This window comes from Cyprinus carpio, chromosome B20 (genome assembly GCF_018340385.1).
Source record: "Cyprinus carpio isolate SPL01 chromosome B20, ASM1834038v1, whole genome shotgun sequence".
In the NCBI taxonomy this organism is placed as follows: Eukaryota; Metazoa; Chordata; class Actinopteri; order Cypriniformes; family Cyprinidae; genus Cyprinus; species Cyprinus carpio.
Genome location: NC_056616.1, coordinates 17,287,604 through 17,311,258, shown reverse-complemented (window position 1 = coordinate 17,311,258; position 23,655 = coordinate 17,287,604).

Sequence of the window (23,655 nt, the reverse complement as noted above, 5' to 3'; positions counted from 1 at the left end):
TTATCGGTGTTAAACGTGCTGCGTTAACGTGAGACTCTTATCGGCCGATAAAAAAAATATCGCCGTTTCAATCGTAATTCTCAAAGTTGGGTTTGGGAGCTGGGTCTAGACTACGCAAGCTATGATGACTTTCACCGGTGATCGTTTAGCGCGGATGTATACCTATAACGAATTGCACTGTAGGGGGGCGAAACGAGTCTTTTTCGAACCTGTGTGTATCCCTACTGTGAAATTACCAAGCTTCCAAAAAAAAAAACTCAACAAGACTCACACGCCTGTTTTTGTTTCACACATACTCCGTCTGCAGTGCGTATGCAGTCCGTATGCAGTCCGTGTGTGTGTGGTCTGCAGAAGCAGCAGGGACTCATGGTGCTTTCACACAGGACGCGTTTGCAGTCCCGCATACTGATCCGCGGACTGTTTAGTCCACAAACACAACATTTGTTCATTATTCTATATTACTACGGAGCCCCTCTGGTCCCACTTTGTCAAAAAAAAAAAACAAAAAAAACTTATCTTGTGGCCTCAAGATACTAACTCGTGGCCTCAAGATACTAACTCGTGGCCTCAAGATAAGTAGCTCGTGGCCTCAAGATACTAACTCGTGCCCTAAAGATACTAACTCATGGCCTCAAGATAGTGAAGTGTCTGACATATGGACCCTTTGTTATTAAACTGGACCCTGTACTGTAGTGCAATGTAATACTCCACATCTGTGGCAATAATTTCTCTGTTTTAATATTCATTGTAATATAGTTTGCTGCAGTTCTGCTTCTATTTATTTACTAGTACTGTTCATCACAATCAATTCAGTTCTGTTAATACAGTAATGTAAATCTTGTAAGCTGCATATCCATTGTCCTTTATAATTCTTCTTGATATTTTATAGCATATGTTTCTGAGTTAAACAAAACCAAGTAATTGCAATGATACATAATACAACACTCGGTTAATCTTTTGTAACATAAATCTCCTCAGATGACACAGACACCTGACAACTTTGTTGTTGTGATTAACGTAAACACGCAATTCATACTTTGCAGTCACGTGACTACCATGGATACCTGGCGGGCACAACGCTGACAAAATGCATCCAGTGTGCATCCCAAATCGCACAACAACTATCTGCCATGCAGGGCGACGATTGTTTACACCTGAAAACACCAACTTTTGTATATTAAAACTGGCAACATCCTGGCAAGATCCTATTAATTCATACTTTGCACGTGACGTCACAAGTACTGGATGGCAAATACCAGGAAATACACATAAATACATACAGCCAGACGGATGTACCGTGACCTAAGCCTAGAACGCCCTCTGCTGAAGTTTTATCGTAGTAGGCTACACGGACATGCTTTTCCAAAATGTGAAACACTTCAATAATTAATGAACCAGTCTGCACACTACTATAGGCTAACTTAAAATCAGAATCAGAAATACTGTATTGATCTTTATTGATATTGATAACTCGGGGGACAATTCTTGTGTCACAGTTGATGTGCACATCAAGACATTTAAAAGGAATATAAATAATAATAGAAGTTGGTAAATAAACAAGTAGTCCTATATACATGTAAACAGTATAAATATATGCTATAAATATGAAGAAGAATTATAAAAGACTATGGATATGCAGCCTACAAGATTTACATTACTGTATTAACAGAATTGAATTGATTGTGATGAACAGTACTAGTAAATAAATAGAAGCAGAACTGCAGCAAACTATATTACACTGAATATTAAAACAGAGAATATTGCACAGAATGTGGAGTATTACATTGCACTACAGTACAGAGTCCAGTTTAATAACAAAGGGTCCATGTGTCAGACACTTCACTATTTTGAGGCCACGAGTTAGTATCTTGAGGCCACGAGTTACTTATCTTGAGGCCACGAGTTAGTATCTTGAGGCCACGAGTTAGTATCTTGAGGCCACGAGTTACTTATCTTGAGGCCACGAGTTAGTATCTTGAGGCCACGAGTTAGTATCTTGAGGCCACGAGTTACTTATCTTGAGGCCACGAGTTAGTATCTTGAGGCAACGAGTTAGTATCTTGAGGCCACGAGTTACTTATCCTGAGGCCACGAGTTAGTATCTTGAGGCCACGAGTTACTTATCTTGAGGGCACGAGTTAGTATCTTGAGGGCCACGAGTTAGTAATCTTGAGGCCCACGAGTTAGTATCTTGAGGCCACGAGTTACTTATCTTGAGGCCACGAGTTTAGTATCTTGAGGGCCCACGAGTTACCTTATCTTGAGGCCACGAGTTACTTATCTTGAGGCCCACGAGTTAGTATCTTGAGGCCACGAGTTAGTATCTTTGAGGCCACGAGTTTAGTATCTTGAGGCCACAAGATAAAAGTTTTTTTTTTTTTTTTGACAAAAGTGGACCAGAGGGGCCTCCGTAGTATATTTCAAAACCATGTTAAAAAAAAAAAAAAAATTGTGACTCTTATCACAGAACAGTAACAATCTTTCTAATCATAGACATTAGTTTAAAGTTAATAAATATAAACAACATATTATTCATTGCATTTGACTTCTAGTTTGTATAATAAGCTCCTCAAGCAAGCAGCAAAACATTTAAACACAACAATTAGCCTACTTTTCTTGTTGGGATATCGTAAATATTTAAAATGAAAGCACCACTGACAGAAACAGTCGACTCTCGTGCCGTTTTTGCATTTAAATCTTTATTACAGCAATTGCACTGTTCTTAATGAACTTTGTGTTTTTCTGCTTCCATAAAAGTGCATAGGCCTATATCATGTTGCCTCGTTTATCTAAAGGTGCCCTTTTTCTTGTTTTAAACCTAGCCAAAAACCCATGTGTTGCGTGTATAACACAGTAGGCTTTGATTAGTGTTCATTTATTGTGAAATTACTAGCATTGTCCGTGTGAATCCATGGTTAATTTTTTTCCCGCGAACAAGGGTGCGTAAAAAAAAAAAAATGCAACGCATACGCACTGCAGACGGTTTCCAAGATTACAGTGAGATTAATCTAGATTAAAAAAATTAATCTATGCCCACCACTAATATATATATATATATATATATATATATAATATATATATATATATATATGTATATATAGATATACAGTTGTGGCCAAAAGTTTTGAGAATTACATAAATATTGGAAATTGGAAAAGTTGCTGCTTAAGTTTTTATAATAGCAATTTGCATATACTCCAGAATGTTATGAAGAGTGATCAGATGAATTTCATAGTCCTTCTTTGCCATGAAAATTAATTTAATCCCCAAATAACCTTTCCACTGCATTTCATTGCTGTCATTAAAGGACCTGCTGAGATCATTTCAGTAATCATCTTGTTAACTCAGGTGAGAATGTTGACGAGCACAAGGCTGGAGATCATTATGTCAGGCTGATTGGGTTAGAATGGCAGACTTGACATGTTAAAAGGAGGGTGATGCTTGAAATCAATGTTCTTCCATTGTTAAACATGGTGACCTGCAAAGAAACGCGTGCAGCCATCATTGCGTTGCATAAAAATGGCTTCACAGGCAAGGATATTGTGGCTACTAAGATTGCACCTATAGGTTCATCAAGAACTTCAAGGAAAGAGGTTCAATTTCTTGTAAAGAATGCTTCAGGGCGTCCAAAAAAAGTCCAGGAAGTGCCACGATCGTCCTCCTAAAGAGGATTCAGCTTTGCGCCGGATCGGAGTGCCACCAGTGCAGAGCTTGCTCAGGAATGGCAGCAGGCAGGTGTGAGCGCATCTGCACGCACAGTGAGCCGAGCCAAGACTTTTGGAAGATGGCCTGGGTGTCAAGAAGGGCAGCAAAGAAGCCACTTCTCTCCAAAAAAAAAAAAAAAACTACAGGGACAGATTGATCTTCTGCAGAAAGTATAGTGAATGGACTGCTGAGGACTGGGGCAAAGTCATATTCTCCGATGAAGCCCCTTTCCGATTGTTTGGGGCATCTGGAAAAAGGCTTGTCCGGAGAAGAAAAGGTGAGCGCTACCATCAGTCCTGTGTCATGCCAACAGTGTCATGCCAACGAATTCATGTGTGGGGTTGCTTCTCATCCAAGGGAGTGGGCTCACTCACAATTCTGCCCAAATACACAGCCATGAATAAAGAATGGTACCAAAACACCCTCCAACAGCAACTTCTTCCAACAATCCAACAACAGTTTGGTGAAGAACAATGCATTTTTCAGCACGATGGAGCACCGTGCCATAAGGCAAAAGTGATAACTAAGTGGCTCGGGGACCAGAAATGTTGAAATTTTGGGTCAATGGCCTGGAAACTCCCCAGATCTTAATCCCATTGAGAACTTGTGGTCAATCCTCAAGAGGCGGGTGGACAAACAAAAACCCACTAAATTCTGACAAACTCCAAGAAGTTATTATGAAAGAATGGGTTGCTATCAGTCAGGATTTGGCCCAGAAGTTGATTGAGAGCATGCCCAGATTCGAATTGCAGAGGTCCTGAAAAAAGAAGGGCCAACACTGCAAATACTGACTCTTTGCATAAATGTCATGTAATTGTCGATAAAAGCCTTTCAAATGTATGAAGTGCTTGTAATTATATTTCAGTACATCACAGAAACAACTGAAACAAAGATCTAAAAGCAGTTTAGCAGCAAACTTTTTGAAAACTAATATTTATGTAATTCTCAAAACTTTTGGCCATGACTGTATATGTATATATATAAAGATGTAAAAGCTAATAGAACACAGATAAAATATTGCTTCAGAATAAATTTTACACCACCAGAAATCTCTGTGATGTGGTGCTATTGTGGGGTATTTTGTATGGGATATTGTCTGCTGATATGAAAAGTTTGCTGTAATAGATACCCTATAAGGAGACATGTTGAGTATGCATTATGATTGAATGAGATAGAAACATCCTGGTTTGAAGGGGATATAAATACTGAGTCAAAGTTTTTTCTTTCTTTGTCACAACACTGTGCAAAAGCTCTGTATGATTGTCTGACTTTCTTGCAAGAATAACCCCTGTTTTTTCTTATTTTTCTTATTCTACAATACTTATATTGATTGCCTCACAATAAGAGTTGGAAACATTTTTCCATAGCCTAACAAAGGTGAGTAAATCTTCAGCAAATTTTATTTATTTATTTTGATTTTTTTTTTTTTTTTTTTGGGGGGGGGGGGGGGGGGGTTAATTTAATGATGTTTTCCTTTCACTGTAATACATAAAGCATGACATCAACTGGTGTTGTTTGACACGTATTGGGTTAAGGTGTGTTAAATATGTGGGGTTTCAAAGTGAGTCTCTCCGAGAGTAAGGAACTGTGATCAAAAGCAAGTTTTAAATTAGTTTAAATGTTTAAGTGTTTCCTCTCTAAAAGATTGCATGCAAACAGTCACTCTTTGATAGCTCATTTAAGTCAGTCAAAGAGTCACACACAGTTTCTATCCTTCGTTAAAGTTTTAGGTTGTTGTGTGGCACAGAGTGGCTGTAGGTCGGCAGTTTTGCGCAGACAAGCATGCATTCCATGAACGGGGGTCAATAATAGATGGGACAGAATATGACCCGCGCGGTCGAGTCGGTAAACAAATTGTCACTTTATTGCGGGGGCGGGTTGGGGCGGGTTCATTAAAACAAAACAAAACAAACAAAAACAATATGTTGTAGTGTTGGGTGATATGGGTTCATTTTTCAAATCAGATGCAGATCCGACGACCAGCACACAATATTATCGGGTCGCTGCATGAGGGGAGTAAGAGAGAGACTCTTTGTTCTTGTCGGATGAATGGGTCTGATATTTGGTGTTTTAAACCGTGCAGCAGAGTGCGCCAGAAGAGGACCAGGAGCAGGAATCACCAATAATCGTAAATAGTATCTACTTTCAAACACACTGATAAAACTAACGTTGAAAATATAAAAATACTATAATTTAAAAAGAGGCTAGTTCATTATATAGTCGGACACAATATCGCGCAGCGTCCTGTGACAAATTTACCCGCCATCTGCACACAGAAGTTATCAGTTCTAAGAATGTTCTGCAAAATCTGACAACGGTTGAAAATTCAAAAGTAGATTTCATTTAAAGAGTCCATCATGTTAACACTAATATTGAACATAAACGAACCGTTAAACATAAAGTATTGAAAACAGGTAAGTTCATATATTGGTAAAAAATAAGTTAGTAATTGACTGATGTCCATCATGTCATAGACAGCGCCTCAGTACCAATATGACCGAGCCCGAAGCAACCCCAACAGGAAACAAATGTGAGGTGCATACATCCTAACATAACTGACCATTAAAGACTCAGTTAGTGAGAGCTCGGTTAAAATATTGCATATATATATAGGGCCATTCAGATTACTTGTTAAAGGGCAATAAAATACTTTATATCTGCAGACGATGTACGTCTATTTGTGGATGGAGACTTCTTCACCGAAATAGTGATGGAGTTAATTTGGGAGCAAATATTAAATTGGAATTATAATAATCGGATACAGGTCAAAGCATAAATTCAATCATAATAAATTCACAGAAGTTTTGCATTAACTGCTGTCTCATTCACAGAGGCAGGACTTGACCTGGTGGAAGGAGAGATTTCTGATAAAGGAGTCAGTGTTTTCTTTGAGCAAATTCTCATGTCACTTTCCCACAAACAGGTTACAAAGTAGGGCCTGAATCTCCGGGCCCTGAAAAATATAATTTAAAATCTTTTTCGAGGCCATTCTGCTAACCTTCGACAGAAAATGTTAACATACACACCTCAGGAGGTGCAAAAACTAATGTGTAAATACCCTCAGTCTTAGTTTACACTAAACGTCAAAAAATTAAATACTTAAATCTAAGTGAAAAAAATCAAAATCCAATCACCTATATATATTTTTGTATTTAACTGAAATAAACATTAAGTATCATGTTTGGTTTATATTTCCAGGAAAGACAAGACAGAAACCCTAATTTCTCTGTATGAAAAGTAGGTTGGTTGGCCGCCCTGTGACCACTGTGCCATTTGTCCTCGACAGCAGCCTTGGTCTGTGAATCATATAATAATAACTCCTATCCAATTCCATTGAATTTCAGGTGCTTTTGAACTGTGATCTGTATTATCAATCGCTCCAACTTAATATCTGTTGCTCCAAATATAATTCCCTCACTCAGGCTTATATCATCTTATTCATTTCACTGCTCCAGTTTATTTTTTTTTTTTTATTTATGTTATTTTTTTAATAGAATCAATGCTAAAGGGTGTGATACTGAAAGCATTTGAGCAAAATACAGACTCACGACCTAATATTGCCCTTTAAAACCCCTGGAGTAGAGAGCCAAACCTACATTTTCATATTGTAAAGGTGATGGGTAAGGAAAAACTTCAAAACACTACAACACATTGAAACTCACTCTGTCACACATTATTCAATAAACAACAATTCTATTCACATTTTATCGTAAAACACACACTTTTTTTTTCACAAAAACAAAAATCTACCAAATATTTTTTTTTTTTAATCTTACTTTTTAAAGTCCCCATGACTAAAATAGAAAGTGGGTGGTGGGGTAGAAGTTTTTTTTTTTTTTTTTTTTTTTTTTTTTTTTAGTATGACGTATGGTTATCTATAAGCTGTAGTTGTAATTGTGGGTTTTGTTTCATGTTTGGGTTTTGTTCATGTTCATGTTTTCATGTCTTTTATTTTGGTTATTGTTTGATTGCTGTTTGTCCCTCAGTATGTTCCCTTGCCTCTTGTTCTTCATGCTATTTGGTTCCTCTTGTTCATTTGTGTCCATGTTCTGATTGGTTTATTGTCTTGTCATGATGTTACTATCAGTTCTGTTTTACTCATTGGTTGCTTTAGTCATGTGCCTTGTTCCACATTGGTTTGTTCATGTCATTGTCCATCATTGTTTGTTATAAGAAGCCATGCTTTTTTTTGCCATTGTCCCCTGTCATGTATTAATGTTGTAACCTGCTGTTGGTGAGTCTATAGTCTGTTCAAGTCAAGTCTCTGTTTTGGATGTTTGGATTGCCCTTGTAAATACACTGCACGTGGGATCATCTACTACGCTCGCCCTTCAGTGGGACTAATCTTTACAGAATGCACTACTCTACCATGAACCAGCAAGTTTCATCCCTCCTCTGCCTTCGTCAGGGGGTGACAGGCCTATAGAGGATTAATGTGAGTGATTTTTGTGAACTTTGTTATACTGGTGGACTTCAATGATGGCTGCTCTTAAGGACAGTGTTCCATTTCGGACTACAAAAGAAAATATCATGTTTAAAAATGCCACCACATGCACACCCCACACTGGTCACTACAGCAGTATATTGACTTTGCTTTGGCGCATGGAGTGGATCTGCTTTATTTACGTGCGGTGTCATGGAGGAGGAACATTGACGCTACCCCAGGGCCTGCTCCATCATCACGTTTCGCCAAGCCAAAGGCTACTACTGTTCATGTCTACTATGACTACTACACCAGGCCTGCTAACATCATGTCTGCTACTACGCCAGACATCTTCACGTGATGCCTGTCCCAAGCCAGCTCCTGTTCACGTTCATGGTTCCTTCTATGCCAAAGTCCTCTTCCCGTCACGTCTGCGCAAGCCAGAGCCTGCTCACATCCATGCTCAGTCACTCAAGAGATTCTTCTCAACATGGCTGCTATTTGAGGAGCTTCGTTGCAAGATGGCTGCACCAACACAAGAGCTCTCTTCACAAATGGCTGCCCTTCTAGAGTCTCGTCACATCTCTCACTAATCAATCCAGCAGTCTCGACATTGCGCAGCTGATCCCTCCCAGAGTCCCTCATCATGACATGGCCGCCATTTCCCACGAGTCTCGTCACGACATTGCCCACCATTCCAGAGGGTCTGCTTACGTCATGTCCTGTCAAGCCAGAGCCTTCACACAAGATGGCCTGCCACGCCCAGAGTCCTGGCCAAGATGGCCGCCATGCCTGAGTCCTAGGGGCTGGATCAGGCAGCAGGTAGTCATTCAGAACTATGGCCTTGAAACTTGGAAAGAAAACAATTAAAAACGACACAGTTCTTGCCATTATGCTGGACAAGGTGGTGGGGTAGGAACCATGACTCACCCTCTTTGCCTGATTTCTCTAGGAGAAAGTTTCACAGCATATCCATTGACCAAGCCTATTCATTTCCTCCTTGTATGCAGCAGCTTTGATAGGATCCCTTTCAAGGCTCCTTTCAGTGTTTCTTAAAATTAGGCAGCACTGCATCTTCAGTGGCCTGAAGAAGCGGCATGTCTTTTTGGCGTAGTAAAGGGGTGGCATAGCCGGTTCACTCACCTCCGTCAAATAGTATTCTTGTGGTTTGAGTCTGGAGAAGATGCATAGCCCTTTTTGTCTTGCTTCGACTGTGGTAACCTCTCTCATCTGATTTGATAGGAATGCTATCGTGTCTGCCATGCCAAAGCCTTTTCACCGTTTCGGAACAGCTCTGTCTGTGAGGGACTGAAGGTGGCATGCAAAACACTGTTGAGTGTTCCCCCAGTGTTTATCTCCAGCAGCTTCAGCCGGGCCTTGCAGAGGCCACCCCAGATCGTGTCTAACAGCTTGAGGGGCCGTCCTGGTGGAGCCCAAGCAGACTGGCTCTATAGGGGTAATAAGATGTGGATGGGTCTGGCTCCATTTCACACAGCAATGGACAAGCCTATGAGGAGGCAGGCTCGAGAGGTAGAGCCCTTCAAAATGGCTCTATATTTCTGTTGCAAAAGTTGTTACAGCACGTATAATCGAAGTAGTACTCTGCCAAGCTTAGAGGGTTCAGGCTGGTGAATGCTTTCTGGATGTGATACCTCTTGTACGGCTGGCGTTGGGATGATGTTGAGATTCTGAAAGACACTGCTGTAAAAACCTTTAAGTGGGCAGTAAGGTACATGTCTGGTTGTTCTCAAAGTTAAGTTCTCTCTCTTTTCTGCCTTGCCGCTGGCGGTGAGTCCTAGCTTCTTGCGGCTTTGTCTGACTTGAACGCCAAGGAGGATGCTGTGCGTCTCTCAGAGCCATCTTTCAACGCAGTGCTTCCCCGGTCACATGCAAAATGTGTCCAAACTCTGACGCATCCATGATACGAGGTCTGCGACGTCTGACCACCGCGCGCTTGCGTCGGTCAATCTACAGAGCTGTGGTTCTGTTCTGCAGTACAGCTTGCGAGTTGAGTCTTCTCGCATTGCGAGTAGACTTTGGTCTTTAGTGGTAGCGGCTCTACAGCCTTACGTGTTAACCAGTATGTGAAGCGATCTGGTAAATGTTATGTGCCCGTTGCCCAAATCGTGGCAGGGCTTCTTCCAGGCAGATTATATACCCTGCACAGATCCTATGCACAGCATGCGCACACCTCCAGCATCTGTTGTCTGTGGTCTTTATCGGCCAATCTGCTTTATCTTTGATCTTAGAAGTGTGTTTGGAGATGACTGCCATAGGCACCTGGCTCGCACGCAGATACTATGAGGTGCGACGCTGGCGACGGGGGTTATCGCAAAACGGGAAAAGAAAACATTGCTCTTCGGTGCAAATTTCTTTGTGACGTTGTAGTAGGACCTTGAGCTGCAGTTGGCTGGTCTGCACCTGTGAAGGACTGTAGCAGTATGGATTTAAATCTGTGGTCTCTGGGTCTGGAGTCCACTTAGGTCAGGCCTCGCTGGGTTTTGTTGCCACCAAGCTCTCATGGTCTTGGCACCACGAACTTAGACTCCAAACCTTTGCAATGTTATTATTTACATGGAATTAAATTGATCAAGATCATGAGTAAAGGATTTCGGTTTCAAAATAAATGATGGTCTTTTAAACTTTCTATTCATCTGTGATCCTGTCCTAAATTAAAAATAAAAATGCATCACGGTGTTCCACAAAAATATGAAGCATGCACAAAACTGTTTTCAAACACTGGGATAAAGTTTTCCTTGAGCAGCAATCAGCATTTTAGAATGATTTTTGAGGAATCATAGTGACAACCGAATACTGGCGTAATGATGCTGAAAATTCAGCTTTATCATCACCGGGAATAAAATTACAGTTTATGAATGTATTCACAATGAGAAACAGCCAGTTTTAAACTGTTAATAATATTTCACATAGTACTCTTTTTACTTATTTTATTCAAATAATACTTGCAGAGGTGAGCAGAAAAGAATTATTTCCAAAACATTAAATTGTCATCGACTTCAAACTTTTGAACACTTAGTGTATGTTTGAGATTTAACTTACTTGGTACAATCTTAAAAAATTAGAATTATCATGGAACAGTTATTTTTTTTTTTGTAATTTAATAGCAAACTTTCTTATATTCTAGATTTATTGGACACAAACTGAAATTATTTCAAGAGTGTTTTTGTTTTGATCTGATGGTTCCGACTTACAGCTTAGGAAAATTTGAAATTCCATTTTGAGCTTGATTAGTTTGTTTTTGAGCATAATACTGGGTACCTCTGGGCGAGTTTTAGAACATGTGTAACAGAGGCAGCGAGTAGGTGCTGTGCAGGTAAACTTCACTCCCTGATCTCAAGAGATGCACTAGCGACGATGCTATTGGGTCTGCAGTCATTTAGCCTCCTTGTTAGTGCATCCCGCCTCCCATCCCGGAGACCCGGGTTCCGAGGCCCACCTGGAGCGAGGACGAGTTTGTGTGGCGGTGAGGACCCGGGAGAGAGGGGTTACACCTGCAACCAACAATTATGGGAAAGAGACTACTAACTTGACAGTTTTTTCCAGAAGACAATCATCAACACCCTCCACAAGGAGGAGGGGTAAGGTCACGAGCAGGGTCATTGCTGAAAAGGGCTGGCTGTTCTCAGAGTGCGGTATCAAAATATATTCATAGAAAGTTGACTGGAAGGACAAAGTGTGGTAGGAAAAGGTGTGGCACAAGTAACAGGGATAACCACAGCCTTGGGAAGGAGATTGTCATGAAAAGCAGAATTCAAGAACTTGGGAGGAGACGATTCACAAGGAGTGGAGCTGAACCCGAAGTCAGCGCATCAAGAGTCACCACACTCAGAGTCTTCAGGAATGGGATACAGCTGTCACATTCCTAGAACCAAGCCCACTCCTGAACCAGAAAAAAAAAAAAAAAAAATTCAGAAGCATCTCACCTAGGATTAACATTTACATGAAATTTAATCATTTAGCACGAAGACGCTTTTATCCAAATGCGACTTACAACAATGAGAACAGTAGAAACAATCAGTCAACGCGAAAACAACAACGGTATACAAGTGCTATGACAAGTCCTCAGTTGGTCTAGTACAGAACCGTAGCCAGCGTTTTTTAGGATAGAAAAAAAGGTAAGTACTAGTATTAGTTGGTTAAGTGCAGGCGAAAAAGATGAGTCTTTAGAGTGTTTTTTGAAAATGAGTAAAGACTCAGCTGTTCGAATTGAGATCGGGAGGTCATTCCACCAGCTGGGAGCAGTCCAGGGAAAAAGTCGTTGAGAGCGATTTGAACCTCTTTGGGATGAGGCAACACAAGGCGTCGTTCACTTGCAGAGCGCAAACTTCTGGAGGGTGCATAAAGATGGAACTAGTGAGTTAGGTATGTTGGCGCCGTGCCAGTGGTCCGTCTTGTAGGCAAGCATCAGTACCTTGAATTTGATGCGAGCGGCTACTGGTAGCCAGTGTAACCTGATGAGTGAGGAGAGGAGTAACATGGGCTGGTTTCGGCTCATTGAAGACAACCCTCGCTGCTGCATTCTGGATCATTTTGTAGAGGCTTGATAGTACATGCAGGAAGGCCCGCCAGGAGAGAGCTTGCAATAGTCCAGTCTGGAGAGAAACAAGAGCTTGGACAAGAAGTTGGGTGGATTGCTCTGACAGGAAGGGTCTAATCTTCCTAATGTTGAATAAGGCACATCTACAGGACCGGGTCTTGGTTGTAGCAATATGGTCTGTGAAGCTTAACTGTGAATCCATCACAACTCCTAGGTTTCTGGCTGTCCTGGAAGGGGTTATGGTTGATGAAACGATGGGTTAGCTTGAACCACCAGCAGTCCGTTCACGTCTTAGTAAGCTGTTGTGTTGAAGGTGATGGTCATTTCATCCGGCTAGAAATGTCACTCAGACAGGTGAAATGCGAGCAACTTACCGTATGGTATGGAGAAAAAAAGAACTGGACTGTTTGCTTAGTGGTACAACGGTCCTTTTTTCACGGCCTCTGTTTCAGATGAAAGTAAATTTTGCATTTCATTTGGAAATCAAGGTCTGGATTCTGGAGGAAGACTGGAGAGCCACAGAATCCAAGGTCAGTGTTGAAGTTTCCGAAGTCAGTGGATGATTTGGGGTGTGTGCTACGTGACTTCTGCTGGTGTTGGTTCATTGTGTTTTTATCAAGTCCAAAGTCAATGTAGCTTCTTACCAGGAGATTTTGGAGCACTTTATGCTTCCATCTGTTGACATGCTTTATAGAGATGCTGATTTCATTTTGCAGCAGGACTTTAGCACCTGCCCACAGTGCCAAAAACCACTTCCGAGTGGTTTTTGCTGCCTTGATATTACTGTGCTTGATTGGCCAAACAATTCACCTGACCTGAACCTCACAGAGAATCTATGGGGTATTGTGAAGTAACATCTCTGACCAACAATACAGTAGGAGCCTGAAAGCTGCTTTCAAAGCAACCTGGGCTTCAGTAACGGCCTCAGCAGATGCCACAGGCTGATTGCCTCCATGCCACACCGCATTGAAGTGAGTAATTCATGCAAAAGGAGCCCCAACCCCCCGACCGAGTATGAGTGCATATTAAATCTGCTTGGAGATCTTGAAACAATTTCTGTTTTTGTAAATCTTTTTTTTGATTGATCTTTGAGAAAATATTCTAATGTAGTTCGAGATACAGATTTTTTTTTTTCCTAAGCTGTAAGTCATAACCATCAGAATTATACAAAAACGCAAAAATACTCATTGAAACTATTTTTCAGGTTGTTGTTCAACTTGAATCTAGAAAATAAGGAAGCTTGCTTTCTTGTATAAAATTACAAAAAAATAATGATATTCCATGATATTCAATTTTTTTTTCATTAGATGTACCTGATACTAGTCTTATGCGCCAATAGCATCTTGAAGAAGTTGTCTTAGGAGGTTCGCAAACAATCAACTCTGCTGGGGATGCAGCAGGTTCGTCATCACTTAAGAAACTAGAAAACAATACAAGCAATCTGACCACAGAGCCAACAATATTTAGTATGCAGTTCCAGGTTTTATTAGAAGGAAGCGCCTAGACCAGAGGTGAAATGCAAAAAAAAATAAAATTATAATATATTAAATATATGACAAAAAAAGTAACATAATTGACTAATATATATATATAATATCTAATATATAATTATATATATAGTATATTATAATAATATATATATAAAATAAAATAATAATGATAACAGATTTTTTTATTTTAGGTTTACTTGTTCATTTAATATTGCTCACATGGTCACTCACAATCTTGGACGTTCCCTTGTGTTGTAGAAGGATTATTTTGTCAACTCTTGAAATCGCAGAACAGTTTTATCAATATTTGTTTACCATAAAGATCAAACAGTTTCGTTTTTTCATCCAAATTTTCGCGCTCCTTGATAACGTTACGTCACTGGTAAAACAGCAAAGTGTATAGGTTAGGTTAAAATAAATTAAGAAATTTCCAAATACATCTATTGAAAAAATTACCAGCAAACACCATACAAAAACAACCGGTAAAAATCTTTCATTTAAACATAAAGATTTGATTAGAAGTCCAAACGTTCATAAATAAGAGCAACAATATAGAGTTAGCATACCGAACTCTAACTTTACGTTTTTAGAATATATTCTATTTTTATATATTAGCGTGGTACCGCCAGCGTGGTTTTGCTGTTTACTATTGCAAACTGGTGTATCTTACCATGTTATTTTCAGGTATCTTCCCTTACATTATGAACTAATACTGGTTTGGAGTTGCCGAACAGTTTTTAAACCCATTAGTGCACTGGGTTCTTCTTGTTTATTTCCCTATAACCCATGGCCATAAGGTCTCGACACATTCTAATCATACAATTGGCTCTTGGTGGATCGAATTTTTTATAAAGAGGGATCATACATAAACAATTCAAAATGTCATTAAATTATGACATTGCTATTTTAAAATTCTTGTGTAGTTCAATGGCCTAGTGCAAAATTGCCAAGCCTGCCCACATATCGTGGGCCAAAGTGCCACTTTTCTAGTTTAAGATTTTGTATTGTTTGTGTTTTACGAAACACTCCTGATACACAGGTGCATCTAAAAAAAAATGAAGAGAAAAAAATGAAGAAAAAAATAGAATATCGTCAAAAAAGTTCATGTTTGGTAACTTTTCAAATACGTAGAAATTTTCATCTATTCTAGATTCAATACATATAGAGTAAAACATTCAAAAGTTATTTCTTATTTTGATGATTAGCGTTAATTTAATGTCAATGTCATTACTGCATTTAAGAACACTGAAAATTATCAAAAAATAATAAAAAGGGAGTTAAACAAATAGTATTTAAGTATTTAAAATGTTTTTTTATTTTAAAAGACCTTGTCCTCTGGTGTGACAGTCTTTGTATTATGGTGTGACAGTACAGGCGTCACACCGGAGGACATTTTCTGTCACAACCAAAGGACGTTTCAGCCTTTTGTGTCAATGAATGACCCTGCGGAATATGTACCAAGCTAACCTGTCATAGTGGTAAGCAAGACACAATTGCATAATTTTCTATGATTATTGGAGTTTGACATGCACTTTTATTTAAAAATATATAATTTAGGGGTGTCATATTAATGGACAGCAAAGCGTAAAACATTTGTAGTGGTTCCCAAAAAAGTTTAAAGGATATGGTGTGGACATGGTTTTCAGATACAAAATGTGTCAATTTCCTGCGTTTTCAGAAATGTATGGATGAAAAAAAAAATATGCCAGAGGTATTTATTAAAATTTATATGTCACATCCACAGGACAGTTTTGAGATTTGGCTCAAAATGTCAAAAATCAAATAACATTGCAGCTTTATAAACAGGTCTTTGTAGGACAACAAGAAATGTGTGTAATATCTATCTATCTATCTATCTATCTATCGATCTATCTAGCGATCTATCTAGGGATCTATCTATCTATCTATATGCCAACATACACACATGCCAGAACTTAGCCTAAAACTGGTTTGTCACACATGGGCCAGATCTGGCCCACATACATCAAACCAGAACTCAACCTAAAAACCGGTTTGTTCACACATGGCCAGATCTGGCCCACATACAACATGCCAGAAACTGACACTAAAAACGGCTTGTTGTGTGTGGGCCAATCTGGCCCAAATGACCTCTGCCACTGCCAGAAACTCAGCCATATGTGTACAAATATATTATTTGTTATTTGTATGGTCCCTAGGTGATCATACAGTGTATGCCTGCAAATATGGAGAAACTGATGCCTTTAACTATGGGATGATTCTGTATATACGGAACAGTAGGCAACCCTTTATAAAATGCAAAGAGAATTGACTCAGGCCCCCCTAGTGTTTGGGGCCCTGGGCTGCAGCCTATGTTGCCCAGTAGGATGATGGGCCCTGGTTATGGTGACAATCACGAGGGTAAATTGCAGCTGCAGGGAAAAACAGAGACTCAGGTTTGAATGGTGTGGTAAGTGCTGACAGCAGTGCTCTGTTGGATGGATGCTATAGGTTTTCTAGAACAAGGGACAATTTAGTCTGGAAAAATCAGAAATGAAGCAAAGAAGAAAGGTAATATAAAGGGATTTAGGGATTGTTCTTCAAATGCAATAGAAATGTGAATATACGGGAGGAAGCTGAACATAGGAAAGAGAGGAAAAAGACAATGAAGCACTAAAAAAAAAAAAGTAATGAGCAAATACAGATCCCTTTCCACATAAATTTTTCTTCACCTTTTTTGGTGTATTTTATGGTTCTATTGTCATCACAGCACGTCAGAGAAAACATATCAAACAAAGTAAATATTACATGATAAGCAATAGGTAAGACTGCAGAAATGTTATTCATTTTATGGGTTTTTAAAGTCTCGTTTTACATGATGTACTTTTCAAAACGAGTTGGCTGCAGAAATCACACAGAACAAAATGTTATTTCATATTAAGTAATTGAGTATGCTTCATTTAATAAGCAATGAAAACATAAATGCCATTGATTTTGACAACTGAATAGAATAATGTTGCGATTTCAATATTAATAAGAATTCATTAGTAATCTGTAAAGTTGTTCATATGTAAATAATTTTACGTTTTAGGGTTTCGTCACTACGTCTTATTGTACGTTAAAATGTTGAAAATACAGCAGTATTGTATAGCAAAATGCTGTAAATACAGTACATCAGTATTGTACGGTTTAGTGCCTGTGAAAACATAAGTAAATGTATGTTTTGTAGAACCCACATTTTACGTGAAATACATACAAATTCCCATGAGATCACATAGGCATAATGGGAAAGGTTACACTTTTACAAGATTATGCCAAGGCTACTGGGAATCACCAAGCAATACATAAAGAGCACTGAAAGGAGTCAAGAACCATTACTCCTGACCCTGGCAACCACTTGCTGGTATGGGCAGACCACAAAGGAGCAGTGTTGAAAAAGCCACTGTTTAAACTGGTCCCATTAATCGTAGACAAGCTTGTCAAAGTTACAGTTGCGACAACAGCAAGTTACATTTTTGGGTGCATGTCATATAGGAGAGAGGAAGTCACGGTTAGCAAAACAAATTCCAAAACTAGCTACAAAGACCAACAACTATTGTCATTCTTGGGAATGTGTGTTCATATTGTTGGCACATGATCATACCCAAATTATGCAATCCTAGAAGCCCCTCTGAGTGCAATCGGCCTCATGGAAGGTTTTGCATTCTCATGACAAAGTGTAAATGGACTAAGGATGCATGAAAATGTCTTTCATAAGTTTTGAAAAATTCAATTACAGAAGTGTGCCCTCTCTAGGTCTGTCTGACTTGACACCTCTCCATACTTCTTCTCTTCTGCGGCTGCAGGATATCCAGTAGGTTTAATTTCTTTCTAGAGTAAATTAGGTTCCTGTGGCTTGCCAGGGTTGCAATATGCTTTACAGGCAGGTTAGAAGACGTGAAAAGCAAAACAGCTTAATAATGGTCATATTCCCAAGAAAATACTATTTGTGATGGATGCCTGATGGCACAAACTGCTGGTTCCACACGTGCGTGTGTCAATAATCTGCGTTGGAACAAACAGGAAACTTATACATCTGACTAACTGCTCGATGGCTAAGATAACCACACTAGATATTTCTTAAAAAACAGAAACGACATGCTGACAGTTGGGAAAAAACGCTGCTCTGTGTTTAAATCTTACCACTCTGTTAACCTACTCACATCAGAGGGGAAGGAGGAAGAACTTTGCTGTAGTACTACTGTGCATGGCAGGAGTGTTTTGCAAGCCGCATGGCGCTCTCGCACTCATAGAGACCCCCCCATTCGTGAGCAATGGCTGCCATGATTCTTTTTGTGTGATGAGGTCTCCTGTCATACTCTAGAGGACCTGAGGATTCAGAGAAAATACACAAGTGTATGATGGGCGGCTCTGTCTTGCTAAGCTACGTGTATAATCCACTAGTGTGCGTTTTGCGTCAGGGTCCAGCTTGCAGTTTCACAATTCAGATCCAATCGCGGCTCAACTACGTTGGCATTACAACAGACGGTGTGAGACTGATACTATTTAGTGCCTAATTGCCACCTGGAACTTTGCTGCTTCTATTTCGGTGACTCGGGACGGACCTTGTCCTTAACACCGTGCAACACATGCGTATCATCCACATCAACAGAATGATGTTTACAGGACGTATAGTATTTGTGTCCACAACCTTTGCATGATGAGATACCAATAACACATAGTGGAGTTTCCAGAACGCATTCTTTGCAAAATTGACGCCACATTATGAATGCAGGGTTCAGATTGCCATGTATTATTCAGCAAGAAAATAAAAATACAAAGAAACAATAACCAGGTATGAGATTGTTTATTGTTTTTTTGATATATCATATGCACAATGTACTTTTCTGACATACAGTCATCGCTCACACAAGATGCTATAGTTTGATATACAACAGTGTATAGAAAAACAGTTGTTTTCATTACTAGAGCACCTACAAACAATAGGCTTTAATTATCGTTTTATTTCTAAGGTTACCATACATTATTCCGATGTTCATCAGTGTGTAATCATAGTTCACAACAACTTGCATTTCATACAACGTAGGATACTATAGCTAATTTTGTAATATAATGTTTTAGAAGGATATCAAAATGCACTAGTAGTACTCTCCTACGAAATTCATTATAATAAGTATATATAGCTAATATATGTATTAGTGGATATAGGATATTTATGACATTATGACAAAAGTCTTATGAAAGTCTTCAATTAAATCAATTTCCAAGTGTAAGTAAATAAACAGTTTTCAATAAACTGATAAATACCATTAACAGTATGGTAGAATTTATCTTTAGTTTATTTTAGTTTGGGTTGTTTTGTAGGTTTTTTTTTCAGCTTGTAACAACCAGGTGACTTTATACATACTCAAGCCTGAAAGATAGGTACTACACAAAAATACAAGTATCTATCTTTGTAAATTGATGTGGTTAGGTGTACCGCCACAGTTCCGAATCGAAGAAGAAACATTAACCTGGATGGTAATAGAATTTGAAATTGTGAATCCTGAGTCCCTCATACAACGCAATCATGGAAAAACACCAACGCATGAATTGTCACCGGCGGCATAGAACTAGTGATCAGGGAGGGATTTAGTGAATTTTGGGTTGCCCACGGAACAAATAGGAGTGTGGAGGGCCTATACATTTGCACACATTGTACCATATATAAGACCTTGTCGGTCTTTTTTTGTCGTGAGTGTTGCTGCGGCAATCAATGGTGCCAACATTGTTGTTTCCAATCCATTGTGTACCATTTATTTCATTTAGCAGACACCCTTTTGTTTCCTACTTATGTTGTAGCCGCATGTAAAATAGCAATTGGATTTTGGCTTTGAGATGAGACAGTTGTGTGGAACAAAATAGCAAATACAATTATATAATATTTGTCTAATCTACGTGTGCATGTTGATGCCTTCATTCAAACGGGAGTGAAACCTTCTCAACTATTTTTTTTTTTTTTTCTTTTAGATAAAGAGACATTGCAAGTCGGAAATAATCAATTATTCATCTTTATATGCGATTGTTAATATAGGAGTTTTAATGTGGGGTGAATATTTTCACCACCTTGGGTCTGAACAAAAACTGCAGACAATGTATACTGAAACATTCACGTTCATTCTCTGCACCGTAGGAAGGTGCTTTTGGGAAACATCAAGACATATAGTGTTTTTCCCCAGTAATGGTTGGCCCCCGTAATGCAGCTCAGATCATAAATCATACGTTGTCAGGTAAAATGAAAAATGTTGATCGAACCTTTTCCTAAGACAATCATTTCCCCTTCAGAGGTTCATTCATAATAAAAAAAATAAACCTTTGAATTAGTGAGAATTATAAAAGAGTGAAAAATATAGCCTATATTGACGGTTAAAGTCCCCCTGATGGATTATTAGCGTAAAGCCTTACATTTTCAATTTTAGTCATCTTAACTTAGGGGGCTGAAATATAGAATCGCGATTTATTGCATGATTGGTCATGAGTTTTACTTGTGATAATCGCAACGTAATCTGCACATTTTTTATCTGTTGCTAAACGTACCTTAATGAATAACCGTTCTCCCTGGTTGCACAGACAAGGCTTAAACTAGTCCCAGACCTAGAAGTGCATGTTTTGAGCTGACTCAACTGAAACTATTTCGCGTCTGACAATAATCTTAAAATATGTCATTGTCAATTGTTTTGGGTGGTGTCACTGCACGACAACACACTAAAATGTTTCTTATGGCATGTTTTCTTGTAAAGTTTGACTTAAATACTCTTAATTTAAGGAGGCTAAGGTCTAGGCCTGGGCTTAAGCTAAGCACCGCTTTTGGTGAAACTGTTAGGGCCTGTCCAGTTTTTAATCTAATAAACATGGTGCACGGACAAAATATGTATACCTTTATGTCATCTGTGTTTAGTATTATTCTGAAACCATAGGTTTTAAGTCAGAGCCGTTGAAGAGTAGTACAGTGTGTTCATAGGTTCCTTAGAATGTAATTTTTCAAAGAACTTGTTTCAGTGTCTATCAGACACTGACAAAAAAGAACTTGTCTCTCTTCTTTGCACTAAGCATTATTCCCCCCCCAAACCTGTTGCCTTTTCGCACGACAGGTGGCAGCCTGGACTTTCGTTCGACAATGCAACATGTACAGCTAATTATTTAATTGTTTGCCACCCTCTGTGCCCAATTACCTGTATTTTTGAACTGTGCTAGGGCCCTCAAGTGCTCACCCAACTGTTCTTGTTCGTCATACGACGATGAATATGAAATAGTTGACTTGAAACGCCCTTCCCGATGTTTAATCTGTATCACTCAAATCCTGATTTCTAATCGTTCGTGTGGGCCATGGAGGTGCTAGTTCGTGAGTAGCCATCCCCTACGCTGAGGCTACACACAAGCCATAAATCAATACAGCTTAGCCATGAATTTTTCTAAGTATATCTTGACATAGTAAAATTAAGGTATAGCAACATTCTTGTAGGTTTTAGCTGAACATCCAGCTAACTTGAGTCCTTGTGTCATCACGCCGCAGGAATATGCGAGGCAGGCAACGGGAGGTGTTCACTGAACGAGCAGACCCTAGAGAGATAGTTTGTGCGACACGGCCTCAAATCAGCGGGGTAATGGCTAAAAGGAGACCAATAATGCTAATATTTTTCATTTGTATTTTACAAGCAGGATGCACAAAAAAGCACGTTCAACTCGAACACGCAGACTGTGTCGTGGTAATAAACACTGTAAACAGCAGACCATTCGCGTGTCCACGCTTAATGCGCATCTAGTATATGAAAAGCATTTTAGGGGCCCTTGACTTTTGGGGGCCCTTATGGGTAGAATCCGCCCCTGACGGTAATGTATACAAATTTTCAACTATTTTTTGGTCGTTTATTTATTTATTTTACATTGTACAGTTTTGTTTTTCAAAGAATGGTTTCAAAGTTTAAAAGAACACACTATGTTTGTGAACTCATAACACACTAAATAGTACTATTAAATTAATACATTGCGTAGCTAGTGTGACTGTCCGATATTCTGAAATGCTGCATTTCACCCATCCAAATGCACACCACACGGCAGTGAGCATGACCAACACACACACACACACACACACACACACACACTGTGAACGCACACCAGGAGCAGTGCCTGTTTGAAAAAAAAAAAAAAAAAAACAGCATATGCTGGTTAGGTATGTTTTCAAGCATGGCAGCTGATTTGAAGCTGGTTTTAAACTGAGGAATTGGGGGTTAGGTGCCTTGCTCAAGGTAACCAGCATGAGAGTGGAAGAGAGAGCTGTTTGTTCACCAACTGCTCCACACTTCAACCTACTTCAACAAAAAGTACAAATGTAAATAAAGAAACACTCATTCCAACAGAAATACAAATTTTAAGAGAATTAAAACATTTCCAACAGAACAAGAACAAAAAACAAAAACGAATTGAAAAACTCAAGACTGAGTATGTATTTAGTATAAAGATGACACAATTTCATCTATGATATCAGCCTGCTTTTATGTGTGCAAGTGTTTGCATCCAACTATGTGCTTTTACAAAGGTGCGTCATAAACACATTCTTCCATATTTGTATGTATGTAAGTGTAGGGTCAGAGCAGGTGTGTTTGTTCACAGGCAGGTTTTACACACAAACCCTTCATCCTGAAATTACTTCTATTGCTATTTTTCCTCTCCATGCATTCTGCCTATAGCCTGGGACGTATTCCATGAAGAATATATTTTGAAAATTACCTACACGTAATATATATAAAAAACTTAATTTTTTGATTGGTACTTATGCATTGCTAAGGACTTTATTTGGGACAACTTTAAAGGGTCATTTTTCTCAATATTTAGATTTTTTCCTTTTCGCACCCTCAGGATCCAGATGTTCAAATAGTTGTATCAAAATAGTGTGCTATCCTTAACAAACCATACTTCAATATAAAGCTTATGATGGCAAAAACTTCAATAAAAAAAACTAAAATAAAAAAATGACCCTCATGAGATGGCTAGTTTTGTGAGGTCCAGGGTCACTTTGTTTGATGGTCATATTCATCACATGCAAAAGGTGTGCAAGATCAAGTGCAAAGCGAAAAATTTTGTTTTCTTTTACAACACCCTTCTACACCAGAACTTCGAGGAAGACGCTTTACATTAAATACTTAATCAACCGTCCTAGTCTGAGGGAAAATAGATACCCCTAAAAGGAGACGTATGTTGAGTATGCATTATGATTGGATGAGATAGAAACATCCTGGTTTGATTGTGATATAAATACTGAGTCGAAGTGTTCCCTCTTTGTCACACACACTGTGCAGATTGTCTGACTTTCTTGCAAGAATAAAACCCTGTTTTTTTTTTTCTTATTCTACAATACTCCTCTGAGTTATTGCCTTCACAATAAGAGTTGGATACATTTTTCCATAACAAGGGGTGAGTAAATCTTCAGCAAAATTCTCATTTTTCTAGGTGAACTGTTGCATTAAACTCCTTCTAACTCTTAG